Raw genomic sequence first — 21,656 nt, 5'->3', positions numbered from 1 at the left:
ACGGCTCATATGCCTACGAATTAAATAATATTTCTGTCATTTTATTTTTGACACTTCTCCATGAAAGCTGGCATAAAGATTTGTTTGATGAAGAGGAAGGATGTAAAATGCTAAAAGGAGTCAAGTCAGAAATCACACCCATCAATTGATGAAGTTTTCATCTTAGAAATTGCATTTGTGGGAATGTATTGCTACTGATAATAGAAATTCGTACTGACACCTAGTTTGAGACAGATGGAATAATGATATGCTTATTAGCATTTCTAGCAAGGCAAGCAGTGGTATATAAATATGGATGTTTGAGATGTTGCTTGAATTACACGCTTGTAGATGGAGTTGTGTCAAAAAATCAGAATTGTAATATGCTGTAATAAATTATGAAAACTTGACATTAGCAGTGGCTGCAGAATGCAGAGGATGGAGTTATATTTTTAAAAAAGAGAGAACGGGGGGGGAAAGTTGAGATGCCTAGAAAATTGGGGAGCCATATGTGTGAGATGAGGTGGTGATGAGTGAAGACATATTGGGGTCAACAACATACACAGAGATAATAATAATAATAATAATAATAATAATAATAAATTTATTGTTTATACCCCGCCCAGCATCCCCAGCCACTCTGGGCAGCTTCCAACAAAATATTAAAATACAGTAATCCATCAAACATTAAAAGCTTCCCTAAACAGGGCTGCCTTTAGATGTCTTCTAAAAGTCTGGTAGTTGTTGTTCTCTTTGACATCTGGTGGGAGGGCATTCCACAGGGCGGGTGCCACTACCGAGAAGGCCCTCTGCCTAGTTCCCTAGTTCCCTCGCTTCTTGCAGCGAGGGAACCGCCAGAAGGCCCTTGGTGCTGGACCTCAGTGTCCAGGTAGAACGATGAGGGTGGAGACGCTCCTTCAGATATACTGGACCGAGGCCATTTAGGGCTTTAAATTTCAGCACCAACACTTTGTGCTCTGAAACGTACTGGGAGCCAATGTAGGTCTTTCAAGACCGGTGTTATGTGGTCTCGGCGGCTGCTCCCAGTCACCAGTCTAGCTGCTGCATTCTGGATTAGATGTAGTTTCTGGGTCACCTTCAAAGGTAGCCCCCACATAGAGCGCATTGCAGTAGTCCAAGCCAGAGATAACCAGAGCATACACCACTCTGGAGAGACAGTCCGCAAGCAGATAGGGTCTCAGCCTGCGTACCAGATGAAGCTGGTAAACAGCTGCCCTGGGCACAGAATTCACCTGCACCTCCATGGACAGCAGCGAGTCTAAAGTGACTCCCAGGCTGCACACCTTCAAGGGCACAGTTACCCCATTCAGGACCAGGGAGTCCTCCACACCCGCCCGCCTCTTGTCTCCCACAAACAGTACTTTTGTCTTTTCAGGATTCAACACCCAGCCCAAACCCCCCTGATGATCTCTCCCCGTGGCTGCATGTAGATGTTGAAAAGCATGGGGAAAGGACAGAACCCCGAGGCACCCCACAAGTGAGAGCCCAAGGGTCTGAACACTCATCCCCCCCCACCACTTTCTGAACATCGCCCAGGAGGAAGGAGCAGAACCACTGTATAACAGTGCCCCCAGCTCCCGGCCCCTCTAAACAGTCCAGAAGGATGTTTTGGTTGATGGTATCAAAAGCTACTGAGAGATCCAGCGGGACTAGGGAACAGCTCTTACCTTTGTCCTTAGCCTGCCGTAGATCATCGACCAGTGTGACCAGGGCAGTTTCAGTCCCATGATGAGGCCTGAATCCAGACTGGAAGGGATCCAAATGTTCTGCTTCTTCCAGGCATGCCTGGAGTTGTTCAGCAACCACTTGCTCAATCACCTTGCCCAAGAATGGAAGATTTGAGACTGGGCAATAGTTGGCCATATTGGCTGCATCTAAGGATGGTTTTTTAAGAAGCGGTTTGATAACCGCCTCTTTCAATGGGTCTGGGAAGGCTCCCTCACAGAGAGAAGCATTCACCACCCCGCAGAGCCCATCACCCAGCCCTTCCCGGATAGCTTTTATAAGCCAGGATGGTCAAGGATCAAGGAGACAGGTGGTTGGTTTCATTTGTCCAAGCACCCTGTCCACATCCTCGGAGGTAACAGATAGGAATTGATCCCACACAACTTGACTAGACAGGACTCTTGCACTCTCCCGCCCCAGCCCTGCTCCCACGGTGGATTCTACCTCTTCCCGAATCTGAGCGACTTTATTTGCAAAACTTTACAAAATCATTGCAGGAGATCATTTGTGTTCTTGGAACTGCAACACTGCAGACTACAGCTGGGAGAGTTCGCATTTGAATTAGCATTGAAAAGGAGTCCACAAAAAGTTATAGAACACCTCTTCACATACTGTCATTGGTTACATGTTGAGACTTCAAGGAAGGAAGGAAGGAAGGAAGGAAGGAAGGAAGGAAGGAAGGAAGGAAGGAAATTCATTCCAGATTACAAAAGACTTTGATTCTTCCTTAGCAAAGGAAAACTTTCCATGCCCTCAATTTAGAAACTTCCACTAGCACTTCCCTAGTTAAAAAGGAATCTTATTCTCAGCCACAACTGGTGCAGGACTGGGGGGTTTCTCTCAGTGGGAAGCAAAGTTTTGCTAGGCATTTCTTCTCTTTCACAACTTGACGGGAATGACATCAGTTAGGGTGGCTCAAAATGGGGGTGCCCTTCAGGGGTCCTTGAGAGGTGAATAGCCCCAGGCCCTAGCTGGGGTGGGCCGGGCTGATCAGTAGCCATCTTGAACCTTCCAGTGGTCTCATTCACTTGTCCTTATGCCTTGCTGGTGACTTCCAATCTGCCAAGTGTGCCATGATTATGGTTGGGCTTCAGGTCGGAAGCAGATCTAGCCCCCTCTCCACAATGCCATTGCCAGTCCTACCTTTGCCTGCATGTTGAGAAAGTTGTGACCAGTTTTCACCCGCACTTGTCTCTGAGTCACTTACTGGGTTGCGTCAACACTTGGGGTACAGATGGGGGCTGTCTAAACGACTGTCATTGCAATCAGCTGATCAGTGCTTATAACAAGCTTTGCTGTCAAGGAACAATCAGGAGCACACTTTTAGGCTTCAAATTGCTCCTTTGCAGCCACTTCTTTCCCTGCTCACGTGGCCCAGATTAAGACCCCATGCAGGGCCTAATTTGGCCCACAGGCCGGTCTTCTCCCACTGCTGATTTAAAACTCTAAAATCAATTGGCATGATTCATCTACAAATCACATATTCTGTCCCAACATAATTGGTACTCAAGACAGACCTGATTCTTCTTACACAATGCATCTGAGGGTTTTCTCTGCAACCATAAGTTCTAGAAATATGGCTTTTGTGGGTGACTTCTTCCATGTACTAATCTGTCAGAGAGAAAAAGAATTTATTAATTTCTGAAATTTGTATACTGCCCTTCATATGAAGATCTCAGGCCATAAAGACCTCACAGCATAAAGTACAAGATCTTTGATATCATTGTACTTATTTCTAGGAAGGAGGACAGAAGTCAACCTTAACATTGCAGAGTAGTCATCTTCACTGGCATTCACAAGAGAATTGCATGCTCAAATCCTGCTTCATACATAAACACGCTGGGTTCAGATGAATAATCTTGCCCAGGAGAAACAGTCAGACTTCAGGTCAGGCTTCTGAGCTTTTCATATTTTGACATTCAGAAAAATAAATACACATTTTTGTAATATATTTTTTCATTAAATTTTCAAATTTTACATTTCAAATTAAGCATCTTTTATTCTACCATACATTCATTGACTTCTCTCCCTCCCCTTCCAAGGTTCATTTAACTTATCCAACATTCCTGCATATTTTAATATATCCAACTAATTTACTTTTCCTATCTTGCATCAGTTCAAAATATGTTATGCTCTTGAATTACTTTAATATTGCCAGCGTTTTTAAGTGTACAGAATTATTTTCAATATACGCAACAAAAAAATTATACTCATCTTTAATTACATGTTCTTCTCTTACTCTACTTGCTAATTCTGCATATTCTATCATCTCAAGTTGCCAATCTCCCTTACTCAGAACCTCTCTTACTTTCCATCGTTGGGGTAGCAGAATTTGAGCCGCTGTTGTTGCATACATAAATGTTGTTGCTTTTTCTGACTCCTGGGAAACTCTGAACAATTCCTCGCATAAATGTGTCTCTTTTTTTTGGGGGGGGGGAGTTGTTTGGAACATTTTTTAAATCACATTATATATCATTTCCCAATATATATTTTTTGCATACCCACCACATATGGAAATTTCCAACACAAGTCTGATTCCACCTTATACATCTTAGCCAATCTGCTTGGAGTTAAATACCATCTATGGATCATTTTTGGGTAAATAAATGTTGTTGTTGATCTAAAGGAGCATTTGAGTCTATCAGCAATGGAACATTATGAGCGATAACATACCAGTACAGTCATACCTCGGTTTAAGTACGCCTCGGTTTGAGTATTTTCAGTTTAAGTACTCCGCAGACCTGTCTGGAACGGATTAATCCACTTTCCATTACTTTCAATGGGAAAGTTCGCTTCAGGTTAAGTACGCTTCAGATTAAGTACGTACTTCCGGAACCAATTACACTCATACCTTGGGATAAGTATGCTTCAGGTTGAGTACTCCGCGGACCCGTCTGGAACAGATTAATTCACTTTCCATTACTTTCAATGGGAAAGTTCGCTTCAGGTTAAGTACGCTTGAGGTTAAGTACAGACTTCCGGAACCAATTGTGTTTGTAAACCGAGGTACCACTGAATTGACAAAGGGTTGTGGTCATTGATTAATTCTCTATAATTTGTAGATGTTAGAACTGCAACCGCTGGAAAACCGTCTTAAGTATTCCAGCCACCAGGGGAATTAAAAAGATGTTATGCCCTTAAAAAGAAGAAGAAGCTTTTAATAATATGTTTGATTACCCTAAGAAAGAGAATCTCTCCCCACCCCCGGCATAAAACATTTCATTCCAGCTTTAGACAGACCCTTTTACTCTATTCCCAAACAAATTGGAGTGACATGTGGTCATTGCTTTAGGAAATGTTTGGCAGAGCAAATGCTTGCACATTAATTACCCTGTTTCTCATATTTTAAGACATACCCATAAAATAAGCCATAGCAGGATTTTTAAGCATTCAAGGAATATAAGCCATACCCCGAAAATAAGACATAGTGATAGGCGCAGCAGCAATGCCGGCCGCGGCAGGAGGAGGAGGAAAAAAATAAGACATCCCTTGAAAATAAGCCATAGTGTGTTTTTTTGAGGAAAAAATAAATATAAGACATGTCTTATAATATGAGAAACACGGTATGTTGAGAATGAAGGTGTTGCTTTTGCTCTGACCTACAGTGAAGACATTAACTAACAGTATGCACAAAAGATGTAATTCATTGAGTTCTACCTTTAGGAATTCTCTCCCCCCTTCTTCTTCTTCTTCTTCTTCTTCTTCTTCTTCTTCTTCTTCTTCTTCTTCTTCTTCTTCTTCTTCTTCTTCTTCTAAACCCCCCATTAAGCTTCACTTTCAGAAGATTTGGGAAGTGTCCTTCTCTGGAAATACTTCAGAAATGAATGATTAAGGACTATCCTACCCTTTCTCTCTCATTTCTTTTTTTTTCAAGTCTCCCATATCTCTTTCATTCTTTTCCTTCCTATGGGCCAATTTCTGTAAATTGGCCAATTGCTGCCGGCAGTGGGAGTGGTAGAATTCTTTGAAGCCCACACTAAAAGCTTCCTCCTATTACAGGATGTCACCATGCTGAAGTAATACTCTACAGGCACGTTGAAAAGCTCTCCTTATTGACGGAAATTACTGCCGAAGTGAATATAGGGTGATGAGACAAAATGGGAGTGGATGGGGGCCACTGTAGCACAAAAGAAGTGTGACAGTCCCAATTTTGAACTAGCTTCTTTGTGGAGAAAGCTTTTCTGTCCCCGTTCCAGATCCCTTGGTATGGGTAAATAGGAAAGGGCCTGGTAAATCAATAGCTTCCTCTTTCCTTGAGAAAGTTCTTTTTGTTGAGCTTTTCTCAATAAGGAACCACGGCTGCAACATTTTCTTCAATAGCAGAGGAACAGTAGTTGTTAAAAGCTTTCAGCAGGCCTGGCATAAGTGACTGGTTGTGCCGCTGCCGCCACCCCCCATCTTAATCATGCCACCAGCACCACTCCTGCCCCAGTGCCATCTTCGTCTTCTCTGTGCCCGTCTTCATCCTCGTCTTCTTTTTACTGATATAGAAAAAAATAGGGGTGGTTGGCTTTTGCTGCTCAACTCCCCAAGGGACTGATTCCCCTAAGTCCATGATCGGCCAGAGATGAATGGATGGAATACCCATCACATGGGGTTGGCTAGAGTGCTCTGCCACCCCTATCACCTGAACCAGAGCCTACCCACAATCTTACTAGTTGTGACGATCTGCTACATGGCAGGCGAAACCCAAATGGCACCAGCCAATCAGCCAAGTGGGGAAAATTCCTGCCGAACCCCTGTCCCAACGACAGACGACATAGCAAGGTCAAGCCTGCAAGCCCTAAATATAGGGAGAGGTGGGTGGGTGTTCCGATGCACTGGCCCCAAAGAGGAAGCTCAGGGACACGTGCATGAGCTTATATAGAGGTCCCTGGCATCCCACTGGTCTAATTGCAACCAGCATCGAGGGACCTCCAATAGGATGTTGTGGCCATCCAAACGTTCCCACCAACAACACAGGGTTTGGTTGCCAGGTCACACCACAACACATGCCCTCTTGTTAGGGAGGACCTGATTTGTCGAGGTCGAGAGACCTCTGGTGAAAAGTGGATAGAAAATAAATAAAAATGATTTCATAGTCCCAAACCTATGATTGATTAGTAGCATTGGAAGACTTAGAACAGGCATCCCCAAACTGCGGCCCTCCAGATGTTTTGGCCTACAACTCCCATGATCCCTAGCTAACAGGACCAGTGGTCAGGGATGATGGGAATTGTAGTCCAAAACATCTGAAGGGCCGAAGTTTGGGGATGCTTGACTTAGAACATATCAAAGGTTTTCAAGGCTGCAGTCCTTTGATAGAAATAGATTGCAAACCCTCTTTGGTTTTAATGGAGCAGGAATTGCTAATAATAATGTGTTTATTGGAACTCAGCTAGGTTTTGTTTTTAAGTGTGTGGGGGGTTACAAACCACTGAAAAACTACATAACCTCCCTGTATTTCACATAGTTCAATGACAGAGCTTATTCCCTGCATGATGCAGATGGTGCAGGATTAATCCACACCATCTGTAGTTCAAAAGAACTCAGCAGAATTAGGAAATGTGTTACCTTGAAGATGCAGTCTCGATCAGAATAGACAGCACTGGACCATGGGCCAACAGTTTGACCTCAATATGAGGTCCATACATCTGCTCAGCTGGCTTATAATGGTTATGTGAATGAGACCTTTGACATATTTTTGAGGTTGTGTCTCCATTCCACTGTGTTTCAAATTCTAATGTGAACACACTTCACCTATAACTTGTCTTCATTTCTTTAAACATTATGGCATCTTTGAGAGTCAAGAATACTAATGGATTTTCCTTGTCAACTTAGTTTATGACCTGGACCCAATCTGTCATCTGAACTTATGACTTAAAAGAAGTTCCCTCGTGCAAGATGGCAGGCCTATTGTTTCAGACTAGTGAGATGTCAGAACAGCAAGTGAAAGTATTAATATTTATATCACTCTGCTTTTCAGATCATAGCCTTAGTTTCCAGAACACAACGAGCAACGTCTTTTCTAATTGGCTTTCAGGCAACTGGGTCTGAAGAGTTTTGTGCTTTAGGGAGAGCAGCGGGACTGTCTAACCTATTTAATTAGATGCCAACATTGTAATATCTGAATTTCTGAGAATCTCAGATCCTGGCTTCTATGGGAATTGCACTTCATATAGCGTCAGAATGCATTTGACAGATGCATGAGAAGAAACTTTGAAGATGTGCTTAACAAACAAGTAAATGGGTAACAGGTGCTTAACTGGGTTACATCAGCAACCCACTGTAGCCCAGTTTTCTGATGCTGGCAACAGAACAGTGGATCATGGCAGAGAGTACTTATAGGGTTCCATTGTCTACTAGCTTTAGTAGTCAGCATCAGTGCTATGTTCAGTCTTTGTTCACTTATCACAGATTCCTCAAATCCAGTAAGGTGAACAAGTTTCTTTGAAAGGCATTTGCTTCACTATTACCAACACTTCCTCGCAATATGAAGCTGCCATGGCTTTTGTGGGGCACATCCTATTTCTTGTGGGGTGATAGTTAGGCCCAGAACATTACTCAGTGCTACCTATTTGATGAGGCATGCAGACAAAATTTAACCTGGATACTTTCTGGAATGGCGTAGACAAACCGCATCCAGATTGAACCCATGCATTTCAGCTTCGCATTCTGGATCCTCAGTTTAACATTTCTTTCAAATAAAAATTAATTGGTGAATCTTGAGATTCCTTCTCAGGCAAACCTAGGCTGGAGTTTTGAGGAATGCGCTATGAGTTTGGAGAAGCTCTGAGAAATTTCGGAAGTGGGTTCTGAACACCCTTAAGGGAGAACCGTGCAGGGTGTTAATCAAGCTGTGCTATGGTTGCTGTTAGGAATGAATTATTCAGTCAGCTTCTGCTCTGTGTCAGACTTGCATGTTCATAAGTCTGTTTCATCCTTTTTCTGAATTACACTGTAGTAAAAAAGAAGAAGAAATAGCTGCACCAGAATAAAGATATTAATTAAAGTACTGTATTAAATGCTGTTTTGACCTTTTTTTCACAAAGTAAGAATTTATGCAGTTTATTTTATTGCCAAGCACATATTTCTAAACACAGTTTGTCATTTAATACAGCCTTTGGTTTTTGTTTGATCTGAGAACTGCATTACAAAATCAAAGATGTGCAATATCTAGAGAGGATAGTTACTTGTTGTGTGTGCTGACCACAAGATGTGTATATATAGCTTTGGGTAGCATCCTAATTTTTCAAAAAAACTTTTTTTGGGGGAGCTACCTTGTGCCTTTCCAATTTCCTGCGGGGGGTTGGACCAGATGACCCTTTGAGTCCCTTCCAACTCTACTGTTCTATGATTCTGTGACTCCACCAGTAGCACAGTTGGCAAAGTGACCATCACCTATTAATTGAAGGAGGAAAGGGCACATGCACAGCCCCATATCAAAGACGACCAGTGTTAAGTGCGCTCTTCTGATTGCCATGCTTATTATTCATCCTGTAAATTAATTGGCTTATGCAAGAATGAGAATCTCATCATATTTGCATATACCGAAGAGAGAGAGGTGCTTAATGAGGAACTGTGCTGTCAGATAGAAAAGCCTTAGGTTGCTGAAATAGGGAAGCTGATGGCCGGCTAATATAGCTCAGCACAGTTTCTTGATTTCAGGTTCTCCCTCCCGCCTGAAAGATTCTTAAAGAGTAACTGTTGATTAGAGTTGGTACAAATGAACTCAGGTGCTTGGTTCTAATTATTGATCTAGAAGTGGGGAGAGGGGTAACGTGTGAAATTCTCCTTCTGAATATGCTAGGGAGAGCAGAGAGAGGATCAACTGGTAACAGGAAATATACAGAACTGAAAGTGGACACACAAACATCAGATATAACTCGGGGATGCAGATAGTCATTGCAGTGAGTTGACTCCTAACCTTTTGTCAGGAGTGTTTTGGTGTTTTAAGATTTCTTGTTAAATTTTGCTGTCAGGTAAGATTGGCTAAGGCTATGGAGAGGGAAGTGTTGGTTGCAGGTTTAGATGTTGCTGTCAGAACATGAGTACCACTCAGCAACTGCTTCCTGTGCCCTACTTTCTGCCCTTTCATACCTGAGCCCTCTTTGCTTTTCGTATCTGTTGCAGCTGATTTGGAGCTTTGTCCTTAAAAAAAAAAGGTTCTCTTTTTGAGAACCAAACTAAAATCTTACCCTAACTTACTTTTGTGTTGAAACATACAGATTTCAAATCTGAACATCTCACTATGATTACCTCCCACCACCTTGCCCCCTTATTGCTTACCAACTGCATTGGAAGACAGTGCAGCAATGACTGGTTGCCATATTTTGAAGATCAAAATAGAGGATGCTATGATGACACTCATTTTAAATACCCCTACTACATGGAGGAGGAGGAGGAGGAGGAGGAGGAGGAGGAGGAGGAGGAGGAGGAGGAGGAGGAGTGCCTGGCGTGCTCTGGTCCATGGGGTCACGAAGAGTCAGACACGACTAAACGACTAAACAACAACAACTACTACTGCATGTAGGCTGTAGAAGTTGTAACATATTGCTGAGGGGGGCAGGAGAAGTGAAGAGGAAAGCAAGTCCTCAACCACCAGTTATCTCTATATGTATCATCCAGAAAGTATAGCCAGAGTTTTCAAAAGCAGTTTTCAACCAATGTGCCATTCAGAGCAAATAAATGCAATTTGTCCCCAATTTTAACACCTGAAAAGGAGGTTGCATCCAGGGGAAAGAAGACACATGGAAATCCCAGCAATGACAATCTGTAGGGGCAGTTTATCCGGAAGACAATTGTATTTCGAGGAGATAAGTGATCTAACTTGGTCATTTCTTCCTGCCTCTGTTTACTTTCCCTCTATCTCTTGTTCTACTCTTTGATGGTTGAGAGCAGCCTTTAATGCATAATCTGGTGGAAGGAAGAAGTGATAATGCAGGGTACCTTTTGACCTTCTTTGATGTTAGACATTGTTTGGAGGAATGTGTGGTATTGGAAGAAGCAGGGGCGGAGGAAGGGGGTGCGGTAGGGGCGATTTGCCCCGGGTGTCACCACTAAAATATATTTTTATTTTAAAAACCACACACACACACACAAATGACGGGGCAGCACTCACCACGGGGCCTGCAGCCTGCCCGAGCCACGTGTCTCTCCCTGGAGTAACTTGGTGGCTTGGGCACCTGCAGGCTCTGTGCTGCCCCAAACGGTCCACCCACCGCCTCTCCTTCAGCTGTAGGGGGGCTGAGTGGGAGGAGGCAGTCAGACTCCTCAGAGGCCCTGCAAAGCGTCCTGCCCCAGCTGGCCCCGCCCCTGGGCACAGGGCATGTGCGCTGCCCCAGGCACCTGATTGGCTTGCTCTGCCACTGGGAAGAGGGAGCTAGCTAATGAATAATCTACAAATAGGCAGTTGGGAAAGCCATACAGGCTTTTGTTGTTGTTTAGTCGTTTAGTCGTGTCCGACTCTTCATGACCCCATGGACCATAGCACGCCAGGCACTACTGTCTTGCACTGCCTCCCGCAGTTTGGTCAAACTCATGTTCGTAGCTTCGAGAACACTGTCCAACCATCTCGTCCTCTGTCGTCCCCTTCTCCTAGTGCCCTCAATCTTTCCCAACATCAGGGTCTTTTCCAGGGAGTCTTCTCTTCTCATAAGGTGGCCAAAGTATTGGAGCCTCAGCTTCACGATCTGTCCATACAGGCTCGCTATCAATAATCTATAAATCAGGTGGTTTTGAGGCATAGCTTGGAAGCTTGTGTACGAACTCATGTCCAGAAGCTCGTGCAACTTGAGACTACCTGGGGGTCACTTCGCCACTTCCTGAGGGCTTCCCTGTGGGAGATCGAAGTGCTTGCTACTTGGTAATGTATATAATGCTTGCTGTTCAGAATAATATCTTTAATCTTCTCACTCACTCGTGGTTGTATTGCTTCTGAATCTCATAAAAAAGAACCGCCTTGCATTTGGCAAGACACATTATGTTACTTTTAGCAACTGAGTAAGACAAAAGTCATCAACACTGACAACGTTGTCATGAACTCTTCCTCATACTGGTTAGCAGCAACCAGCCTCCTCAAACGTGGTGCAAAGTACAGTGTGTTGTTTTAACTCAGCTGATCATGAACCTGGAAGGTATACCAGAAGCTGGATTGTTGTATGGTTTGAGTAACACAGAAGTTATAAAGAAAATGGTGCTCTCTCCATGAATTCTTAAGATTTATTCTCTGTTTTCTAACAGGAGATCCTTCTGGAAACACTACAAAATACAGAACTTTGCTTCTCGTCGGTCTCTCGATGTACAGCCAAGCTTGAATGAAGAACAAGAAAAGTACTTTGCTTTACGGTAAGCTCACAAAGACTTGATCAAAAACTCTGGATCGATGTTAAAAGCATAGCAAATGTGTAAAAAGGCAGTAGTAACTGCCCTGGCAAAAGTCTTCCTCATCATGTAGCAGCCAAGTGCAAAGCAATCTGAAATCCTTTCAACAATTTTACCTGAAGTCATTTGCTTGGGCAAACAATAATTTGCATGCTTGTGAAATGATGTAAACAACAGAGAACAAAGTTGTGTTGGATGCAAATCCGTAGACATTCTTGCAGTTCTTTTATGTTTGTTCCTTAGACTATCTTTTTGAGCACATGGTGACTTTTGTTTTCAGAACTTGTAGTTGCTTGATGTAAACATGCATGATAAACATCTGGTCTTACAAGGAATTTAGGGATGAAAATAAAACCCCATTATTTTAAAAACTGTTTTCATCCAAGGCTTTCATTTTTCAGTGGCAGCTTAAGGGTAAATTCTAAAGCTGTACTTTATTTATTTATTTTAAAATAAGTGGATCCTTTTATTAACTATTCCTTGTTAACTCCATAAATGATTAAATTCTTTCTGGAAAGGATGACAAATGAACCAAGCTATCTAAATCATGCTCATATTAATTAAGGACCTTTTTCTTTTTTAATTAAATGAGCTAGCTACAAATCTAGCAATTATTTTTGAATATCTCAACAGCAGAAAAGATTTTTGTGTGTGTGTTCCACTCTCAACAAGGTGTAGGTTTTTTTATATAAATGTATATGATCTCACATATTGCAGAACTGAATTGCTGTTTATAAGGGTGTTGGAACAGTGCTGCTTGCCTTTCAGCTGTCCCCAAATTCATTCATTTCCCTCCCCTCCCCCCCCCAAAAAATATGATGGATACCGTTCCAGGATGGAAAAAGGTTGATGTCCTGTAGAGGATTCATTCATTGTCAGTTCACTGGTATTCCCTTTGTATCACACTGTGCTTCCTGGCGATTGGTCACTGCTAAGGTGGCATGTAAAGTATTTTGACTTCAGATGTAAGCAATACGGTATTCAGTGTAGCACGAAGATGAACATTTCAAAAGCATAAGGATCTTTCCCCCATGCCTTTTCTTGCACAGACTCAAAATCTGTTCTGGTTTTTCCCCCAACCGTCAAGAGCAGATTTGGGGATGGTGTAGGGATGATGGGCAGGGAAAGAGAGGGGAGGAAATCTGTTTGTGCTAGTGTTAATTCTTATCATAACATAATAAGCTAATTTAATGCAACCCGCCCCCCTCAGGTGTTCTAGAAGTTTATTTGGTTTTTGGGAAGTTAATTCTGCTGTGTTGCCCATCTTTTTTTTTATAATCTATTTTTATTAATTTTCCAATTAAAACACGATTATATCACATTCATTATTTCAAATTATACAAATACATATCAATTAAACCGAATATTATGCCAAATCATATAATATTTTCTGGAGTTCCCATGCTTCAAAAATTTGGGGATTCCTCGCACCCGTCTACTGCCGTCTTTTTCTAAAGTCCAAATCTTCACTCAAAATCCAAAATAATCCCGATCTTTCCCCACCAGTCACTAAAATATTTTCTTCTTTCATCCGATTTTTTCACAGCTGCTGAAATAAGTATCAAACGAGAGTTCACATATATTCTTTCTCCTGTGTGAGTTTTAATAGTCCTGGCTCCCCCCATATATCTTCTGTCTGGAATGTCCTGTTGCGTCAGCCTTTCAACACGGAGCAGCGCCATCTTAAAAAGCTTAGATCACTTTCGCTTTCTTAAGCTTTTTATTTTTTAAACCAACGATCTTTGTAAAATTTACAGCTTTTCCAGGCAAAGAAACAGCAGTCACATTATGCATAGACTCTTGATAAGTTTGTGGCTCTCCTTGCCCTGTAGCTGAACTTAGCTTCAGATCGCTGTTCAAATTCAAAGTGCGTCACAACCATAAATCCACCGAACGCATTCCAGGGACTCCGACCGTCCAGTTAAATGGGGGCCTCTCTCTTCAGTAGTTTTACAACTTCAAAGGATATGCTCAATAGAATAGTTTATAATTCATTACTCACTCAGGTATTCTTTATCTCTCATTTGTTCCAAACAAACAAGGACGTCCCGTCCGGGAAGGTATGGAGTAACTCGTAGAGTATATGAAAATAAAAATAAAAAAGTTCGCTTCCCTTCTCGTTACGTCCCCATCAATCTTTCTTCCAGATAAAATACAGCTTTGACTTCTCACCCTCAGCAGCACAAATTCCTTGGCAGTAAACAGAGCTTCTTCCCCTCCTTCCGAAGCATGTCCATGAATACGCCTAATTATCTTCTTTAATCATGGAGATCCCGCTCTGCAAGTTGGCGTCCGGGAGATCCGACATTTCATGAGTGCTCTCAGCCCAGGCCCCCCCCACTCCTTGAACAGTCGGAGTGGGTTTGGGGGCATCGCGGGCCCGCGGGCCCTCTCCGTAACCCCCGGAGAGGTAAGGGGGTTGCCTTTAACTCCCCTGGCAACCGCCGAATTCCTCATGAAGGTCGGAGGGATGGAACAAGGGTCAGCCATTCCTGCAGGCAGAAGCGGAACTCGTGCTGTGTTGCCCATCATGTCAGCAGGTCAGTTGTTGCCGTTCCAAGGAGAGCTCGTAGTGACCGAGTTGTTCCAACCATGTTTGGGAGTGATCTGATGTCTTTTTGGCCTCTGCCTCTAGTTCACCTCTTCTGGGCTGTATTCCCTTTTTGACACAGGCACCTGTGTCCTTCCTACCTGGTGTGCTCCCTGTGCCTCTGAACTTAGCAAGGTACAATGGGAGACAGTTCCTCAGGACCAGGAGAACTCACCTGTGACCGTCCTAGCTCTGTAGCTTGAGCATCAATTTCAATAGGGTACCTGATTTGGGGACATTGGTTCCCTGATCAGGTTTCAGAACCTGGAACCTGGTCTGGGTTCCTTTGTTGATGACACGGTAGTCTCCAGTTCAGTGTCCACATCACTACTGTATCCTGAAACCATACCACGGTTGCTGACAATTGGCCATTGGATTTAACCAACGGGCTGTTTGAGCTACATGGAACAGTAAGGTTTTAGGGAAAAGGCCATTGGATCAGAGAATGACTAAGAGCTGCCAAACAACTTTGTGTCCCTGTGACAGAGTCGAAGGGGAGTTGTGTGTATATATACACTGGTATTTCTTACTTTATCTTGGGCTGATTGGAAGATGATCTCTCTCCTTCTCCTGGAACAGCAGTGGCACACTTGTGATTGTGAGATACTTGGGCATAATTAAAGCTACTGCTGTGAGTACTAAATGCAAATCCACCCTCCTCCAATTGTTCCGAGAGTACATCAGGACTCTCAGGTCAAATCCACTTCTGCTCATGGATCTCTTGTAATTTTAAATGCAGCTAATGAGAGTAGCTCAAGTTCTTTCTGCAGTGCTTTGCCACTTCATGTCTCCAAATGAACTCCAGCGCCTCGTCTCCCTGTTACCCCTCTGCAAACCCACCCATCGAAAGACTGCTTATACACACACACACACACACACACACACACACACACCCTCCCAGACATATACTAGACTACTTTTCCCTACTTCCAAGGGCATTTTAGGCAGAAAGTGCATAATAAAATTAATTGCGGAAATCTCGAGGGTACCTGTCAAAAGACCTGAAGAGTTCGGCCGATGTAATTGGCATTGTGTATTCAAAGTAAGCCCTTGCAAGCAGCGGGAGCCATGGCTGTACCACAGCTGCCAGTTAAATAGGGGCAATCTGCTGCTAATGGAATGCCTGTCAACAGTTCTGCACAATTATCTGAGCAATTGGTCACACCGGCAGCGCTCCACTTCCCCCTTCTAGATTTGCACGTGCATCATTGGGTGCGAATTATGCTGCTGGCACATCTTGGTTAAATGCCTGTGTGGGGCCAGGATTTCATACAAGCTCCATTGGGAACTGTAACGATACAAGGTAAAGAATATGGCTTGCATTTCTATACCTTGCACCTTCTCTGTTGAAGCTTGGAAGGCTTTTCTCTCCCCCCCCCCTTGACATTTGCTTACCTGGCAAATTCCCCCCTCCCACTCTTATTTCAAAGCTATTTTTGTCTTTGTATCAGAAAGGCACCTAGCCAATTTGGTTGCCAAGGTTTGTTAATTGTCTTACAGTCATACTCCGGTTTAAGTGCGCCTTGGTTTGAGTATTTTCGGTTTAAGTACTCCGCGGACCCGTCTGGAACAGATTAATCCACTTTCCATTATTTTCAATGGAAAAGTTCGCTTTAGGTTAAGTACGCTTCAGTTTAAGTACTCCACGGACCGTCTGGAACGGATTAATCCACTTTCCATTACTTTCAATGGGAAAGCTCGCTTCAGGTTAAGTACGCTTCAGGTTAAGTACGGACTTCTGGAACCAATTACACTCATACCTTGGGTTAAGTACGCTTCAGGTTGAGTACTCCATGGACCGTCTGGAACAGATTAATCCACTTTCCATTACTTTCAATGGAAAAGTTCGCTTTAGGTTAAGTACGCTTCAGTTTAAGTACTCCACGGACCGTCTGGAACGGATTAATCCACTTTCCATTACTTTCAATGGGAAAGCTCGCTTCAGGTTAAGTACGCTTCAGGTTAAGTACGGACTTCTGGAACCAATTACACTCATACCTTGGGTTAAGTACGCTTCAGGTTGAGTACTCCATGGACCGTCTGGAACAAATTAATCCACTTTCCATTACTTTCAATGGGAAAGTTCGCTTCAGGTTAAGTACGCTTCAGGTTAAGTACAGACTCATAGCTGCCAAGTTTTCCCTTTTCTCGCGAGGAAGCCTATTCAGCATAAGGGAAAATCCCTTTAAAAAAGGGATAACTTGGCAGCTATGTACAGACTTCCGGAACCAATTGTGTTTGTAAACCGAGGTACCACTGTACTTTAAATGTTATGAAGATCCTATGCCCTTTTTAAAAATGTGGGTTTTTTTAGGGGAGTAGGGGGTTATTGGGTTGTTGTTTTTATTTTGATTATGTATTTTGTGGTTTTCTATTTTGGTTTTATTCTGTGAACCACCCTGAAACCCCCAGGTACCGGACGGTATATAAATTCTAATAATAATAATAATAATAATAATAATAATAATAATAATAATAATAAATTACATGTGGGGGCTGGGGGAGAGAAAAAGAACCACATTCCTATTTAAAGAGTATGAGAATATTTGCTGAGATATCTGCTCTGAACAAAGCCTGGGTATCTGCATATCTCCTCCCTTGCGGGACAGGGTGACGGCATTACAAGTCTGGAAGTGAATTATTTCTGTGCCCCAATTCGTGATTAATCTGCAAAACTGGATTAATTATCCAGGTGGCAACTATACATATAAAAAAAGTTCACCACTTCCCTGATTGAATGTAGATCAATTTACTGGCCAATATTACACCCAGGGAAGTGTATGTTGGGGGAGGGGGGAGAGAGAGACCCAAACTGTTTTAGGATCAGTTTCAGAGCCTGGTCATTTCATTCAAATTTCAAACATGGTCTGAAAAGAATGGATCCTCCCAAATCTAGTGACAATTCGGGCGGAGGGGCTTTTTCTCTGGTGGTTTCCCCATTTACGGAGATGTCACCGTATGAAGACTCATTTTAACAAATGGTCATGAACAGTGCTTTCTGGGGGTACTCAAGGGTACGTAGTACCACCCCCACAAATGTTTAAAATGTGGTGAGTACCAGCACCAGTGTGGTGTAATGATTAAGAGTGGTGGACTCGTAATCTGGTGAACCGTGTTCGCTTCCCCGCTCCTCCACATGCTAATGGAGGCTAGTCTCTCTCTCAGCCTCACTCTCAGTTTCACTCACCTCACAGAGTGTTTGTTGTCGGGGAGGAAGGGAAAGGAGATTGTTAGCCGCTTTGAGACTCCTTAAGGGGAGTGAAAGGTGGGATATCAAGTCCAAACACCACCACTACCACCTCCTCCTCCTCCTCCTCTCTCTAATATTCTGAAAACAGGAAATCATATCCATGAATTGAATCCATGGAGTTCATCACTATTAATCTCTAGAAAGTATCCAATTAAAACAACAACAACACAAAACCCCTACAGCAGTAGAGTATAAAATTTAATTTTGTGCTGTCTCTGCATCCTCTTTGTGGCACTTATGCCAGCAGGAAATGTAAGTTGTACTGTCAGTTGTAATAAGTAATCCCCATGGGATCTTGCACAATTACCTGTAGACTCATTACAGCTCTCCAGAGTTGCAGCTCCGGCACCTCCTGTCCCATGGAGGCTCAGGAAGATCAACCCTAGGCATAAATTCAATCCCCGAGACTCTTCCTTGCATAGTCATTGGAGCAAAGAGCTTTGTCAGCACTAAAGTTGAGTTCAATAAAAGGCAAAATGGTATTTCAGGATACATTGCATTTATGGCAAGTTGTGGCCTGGAAGGATTCCCACACACACTCTGACTTGAATTATCTGTGGCTATGCACTGGATTGAGAAGTTTGCTTTTAAAACCGCTAAGATAGGTCTGACTTGTTTAAGTACTGTATTGCAAGTTACTTGAAACTTGCTTTTATTTTTATTAGTTATTTTATGTTTTTATCTTGTGATTTTATCTTGTGAACTGCCCTGAGACATGTGGGTATGGGGCAGTATACTAATACTAATACTATTAACTATTATAGATAAAGCTGTGCTCTTTGCTGATGGCATTATCTAGCTGTAGAGAAGTTAACTCTCTCTGTTACATCTCCCATTCTTTGAAAAGAGGTCCATCATATAATGGGAGCAGTTTTCCAGGTTTAAGTAACTTTGTTTTCTTTAGTATTTCATGTGCCTTTTTTTTTGCCTAAAAGACTCCAGAAGAGAACACTAATACATATTGCAAAATAAATATACAATAAAAGTATGTTACATGCAATAGACGAATCAAAACAATAAAATACAGCACCAAAGCTTAAATATTAAATATTTAAATATTAAATAACTGGATATTTAAACTAAACATTTAATAACTGGATGTTTTACGGGATTTCTGGTAGACTCAAAACATGTCCTCATTTAGTACTATTAAGGGCATGAATGTTCCGTTCCATTGGAGGATTGCTTTTGTTACCCTTGCTGTATGTTAGGGAGAAGTTTCTGCACGAGGCTGGACAGCTCCTTGAACCTCTCAAAATTGAAATCCAAGCTTTCTGCTGTGAGTTGGAACATTTCTGCCTGCATGTCTTGTGCTGAATTGCATATTTGGGGATCTTTTCATCAGTTTATCTTTCTGAAGAGTTCTTGTGTGTACACAGTTTTTGGAGTCAAGTCAGCTACAGCGTTCGGTAGGGTTATACACAGTCACCAACTCATGAACAGCTCTGCTGGGCTTTACCTATGCCCAGGAAGATTAAACAAGGGGGGGGAGTGTGGTTGTCCTTGTATTGTATTGTATTGTATTGTATTGTATTGTATTGTATTGTATTGTATTGTATTGTATTGTATTGTATTTATTTCTTGAGCAGGTTCCATCATTGTCCAAACAACTCTGTCAGCTTTCTCATTACAGTACTATGTTGTAAGTGTAGATTCCTGGTGATAACTATTGGAAACCGAAGTCTGCTACAAAGCATCTGAAAGTGATAGCAGAGAATTGTAGCCTATTATCTATCTTAAAATACAAGGTATTCCTTGGTAAAAAAGAAGAAGAGGAGGATATAGTCTTTAGCACAGTAATTGGTCTACCTCTGTGTTTCTGGAGGCCTTGCTTGCAATGAGATTCACACACACACGTCAAATTGCTCTCTTACAATCAGAAATATTCTGAATCTAAGTGGTTCTACAGTTTGTTGCATTCTTCCATATGCCATTTAAATTGATTGTAAGACACCAGTTGGAGGAAACAGTGCTGTGGTTTGGAAAGGGGAAACCAAAAATCCAATTCTACAAGTTTACACACAGTTCTTTTATTCCACACTAGTGGAAGTAGTACAGAGTATCTTAATAGACTCTGTATTCACAGAGACTAGGGTTGGGGTTTAGGGCACTATGCCAGACACCCTCAGGTTGAGCTGTGTTGAAGCTCTCCTGAAATGATGAAAGACTCACCAATGTGGCTCCAACCGCTTGCCATAACTTTCCCCCTTTGTGCCTTGTAGGAACTTGTAATATTTATATTTACTTTCTATTCTGTTCTATCTAGCCCAGCTTCTATCAGCCCTGGGCCATTGGAACTATCTGTCTGGAGCTCATGGGAGCTGTAGTCCAAAACAGCTGGAGGCTACTAGGTTGCAGAAACTGATCTGGCCCTTATATGCTGATAGAGATAATATACCACCCCTTCGTAAAAAGATTTCCTTCACCACAAGACAATCTTAGGGCCAGGGTGTTTTGTGATTCTTCCTGCTAATTTTTGCTCTGAAAGAAAAGCACCAAAATAGTATGTTTTTCTTCCTGTTGGGGAGGGATATTTGGGGCTCTGCCTTTTATGGTTAATTTGGCACAAAAATGCATAACAAAAGTTTGCTTTTTTAACAGGGAAAGCATTCTGTTTTTGCTGAGAGGGTTTTTCCATAGGCATCACAATTATTTAAAAAGTAGCTTTCCTTTATTAGTACTGTATAAACTGTAACATCTGAAATAGCCGACCCCGTCTTTAATGAAGTACGTGCCGTGCCGTGCTCTGCTGCAAAAGGGTACGCAAAGCCTATTCTTTTTGTTCCCTGAGAGATGAAGCTCTCGTGGCTGGTAATTTATGATACTAGACAAAAAGAGAACATAGCTTGCTGTGCAGAAGCAGAAAAAATGCTTAACAAGCAACAAAACAAGTAGCTAAAACAGCAGCAAGACAGTGCAACTTGTCTGCTGGTACCTTAAAATGAAACCACAGATTAAGAGCTGTGTGTGGTTCCGTTACTATCTTTTCAGTGTTATTAAGCGCCAGTGTTGAAGCTCCTCGTGTGAGGTTTTTGAAAATGCATCTATTGTTATTCATGGGAGGGTGGGGGAGTGTAGCCAATTCTCCAATTTGATTGTAACTGAAACGATTTGAAGGAATAGGTTAAAACTGAAAACAGAGCATTGTGAGTAGCATCAAAATGTCATCCTTCATTTTTGACATCATGGAAATGCATATCCGTTTGCTAGATCAGTGTTCAGGCAAAATACAGTATCTTGGTTCAAGGGTGCATTGCAGTCGGGCCAGAAAGCTCTTAAAGAGGGCATGGGACTGGAGGCCTCTCATTCAGCCTCTATGCTTGAAGTTTCCCACCCTTACATTAGATGATGACTGCAACACAGTTCCTAGGGAGTAGACCCTACTGAACACAGTTTCAGTGCCAGATTTATGTATAAGCTAAACAAGCTATAGCTTAGGGCTCCACTCTCTTGGGGGCCCAAAAAAAGACAAAAAAACCTGGATGTACATTTCCAAAATATGAGTTTCAAGGGGGAGGGGGGGTTGCTGGCTACCCTCAAGCAACGACACTCCAAACCATCTTGTCTTTAGTGCTTTTATTGTGAAAGTTATTTACAATGCAAGATCTTCATGAAAACATGTCTACTCAGTGCTATCGGATTCTCCCAATGGCGTTTTTCGGCTCCTCCCCCAGCAGAGTAGTTTGGGGACCCCAAATCTCTCCCCCCCCCCCCCGCGTTTGCGAGCCG

The 21,656-nt window shown here is 42.6% G+C and overlaps 1 long non-coding RNA gene across 1 annotated transcript in view; it reads left to right on the top strand.

Moving 5' to 3' along the window:
* LOC148683432 (uncharacterized) overlaps positions 1-21,656 on the top strand; it is a 229,882-nt gene that overhangs the window by 106,415 nt on the left and 101,811 nt on the right. The window contains exon 2 of the long non-coding RNA XR_015947179.1: positions 11,947-12,051. This is a non-coding gene — a long non-coding RNA (uncharacterized LOC148683432). The remainder of the gene's footprint in view (positions 1-11,946; positions 12,052-21,656) is intronic.

Source organism: Zootoca vivipara, chromosome 15 (assembly GCF_965207765.1).
Source record: "Zootoca vivipara chromosome 15, rZooViv2.hap1.1, whole genome shotgun sequence".
Classification (NCBI taxonomy): domain Eukaryota; kingdom Metazoa; phylum Chordata; class Lepidosauria; order Squamata; family Lacertidae; genus Zootoca; species Zootoca vivipara.
The sequence above is the reverse complement of the archived record's forward strand: the minus strand, read 5'-3'. Positions and strand labels throughout refer to the sequence as shown.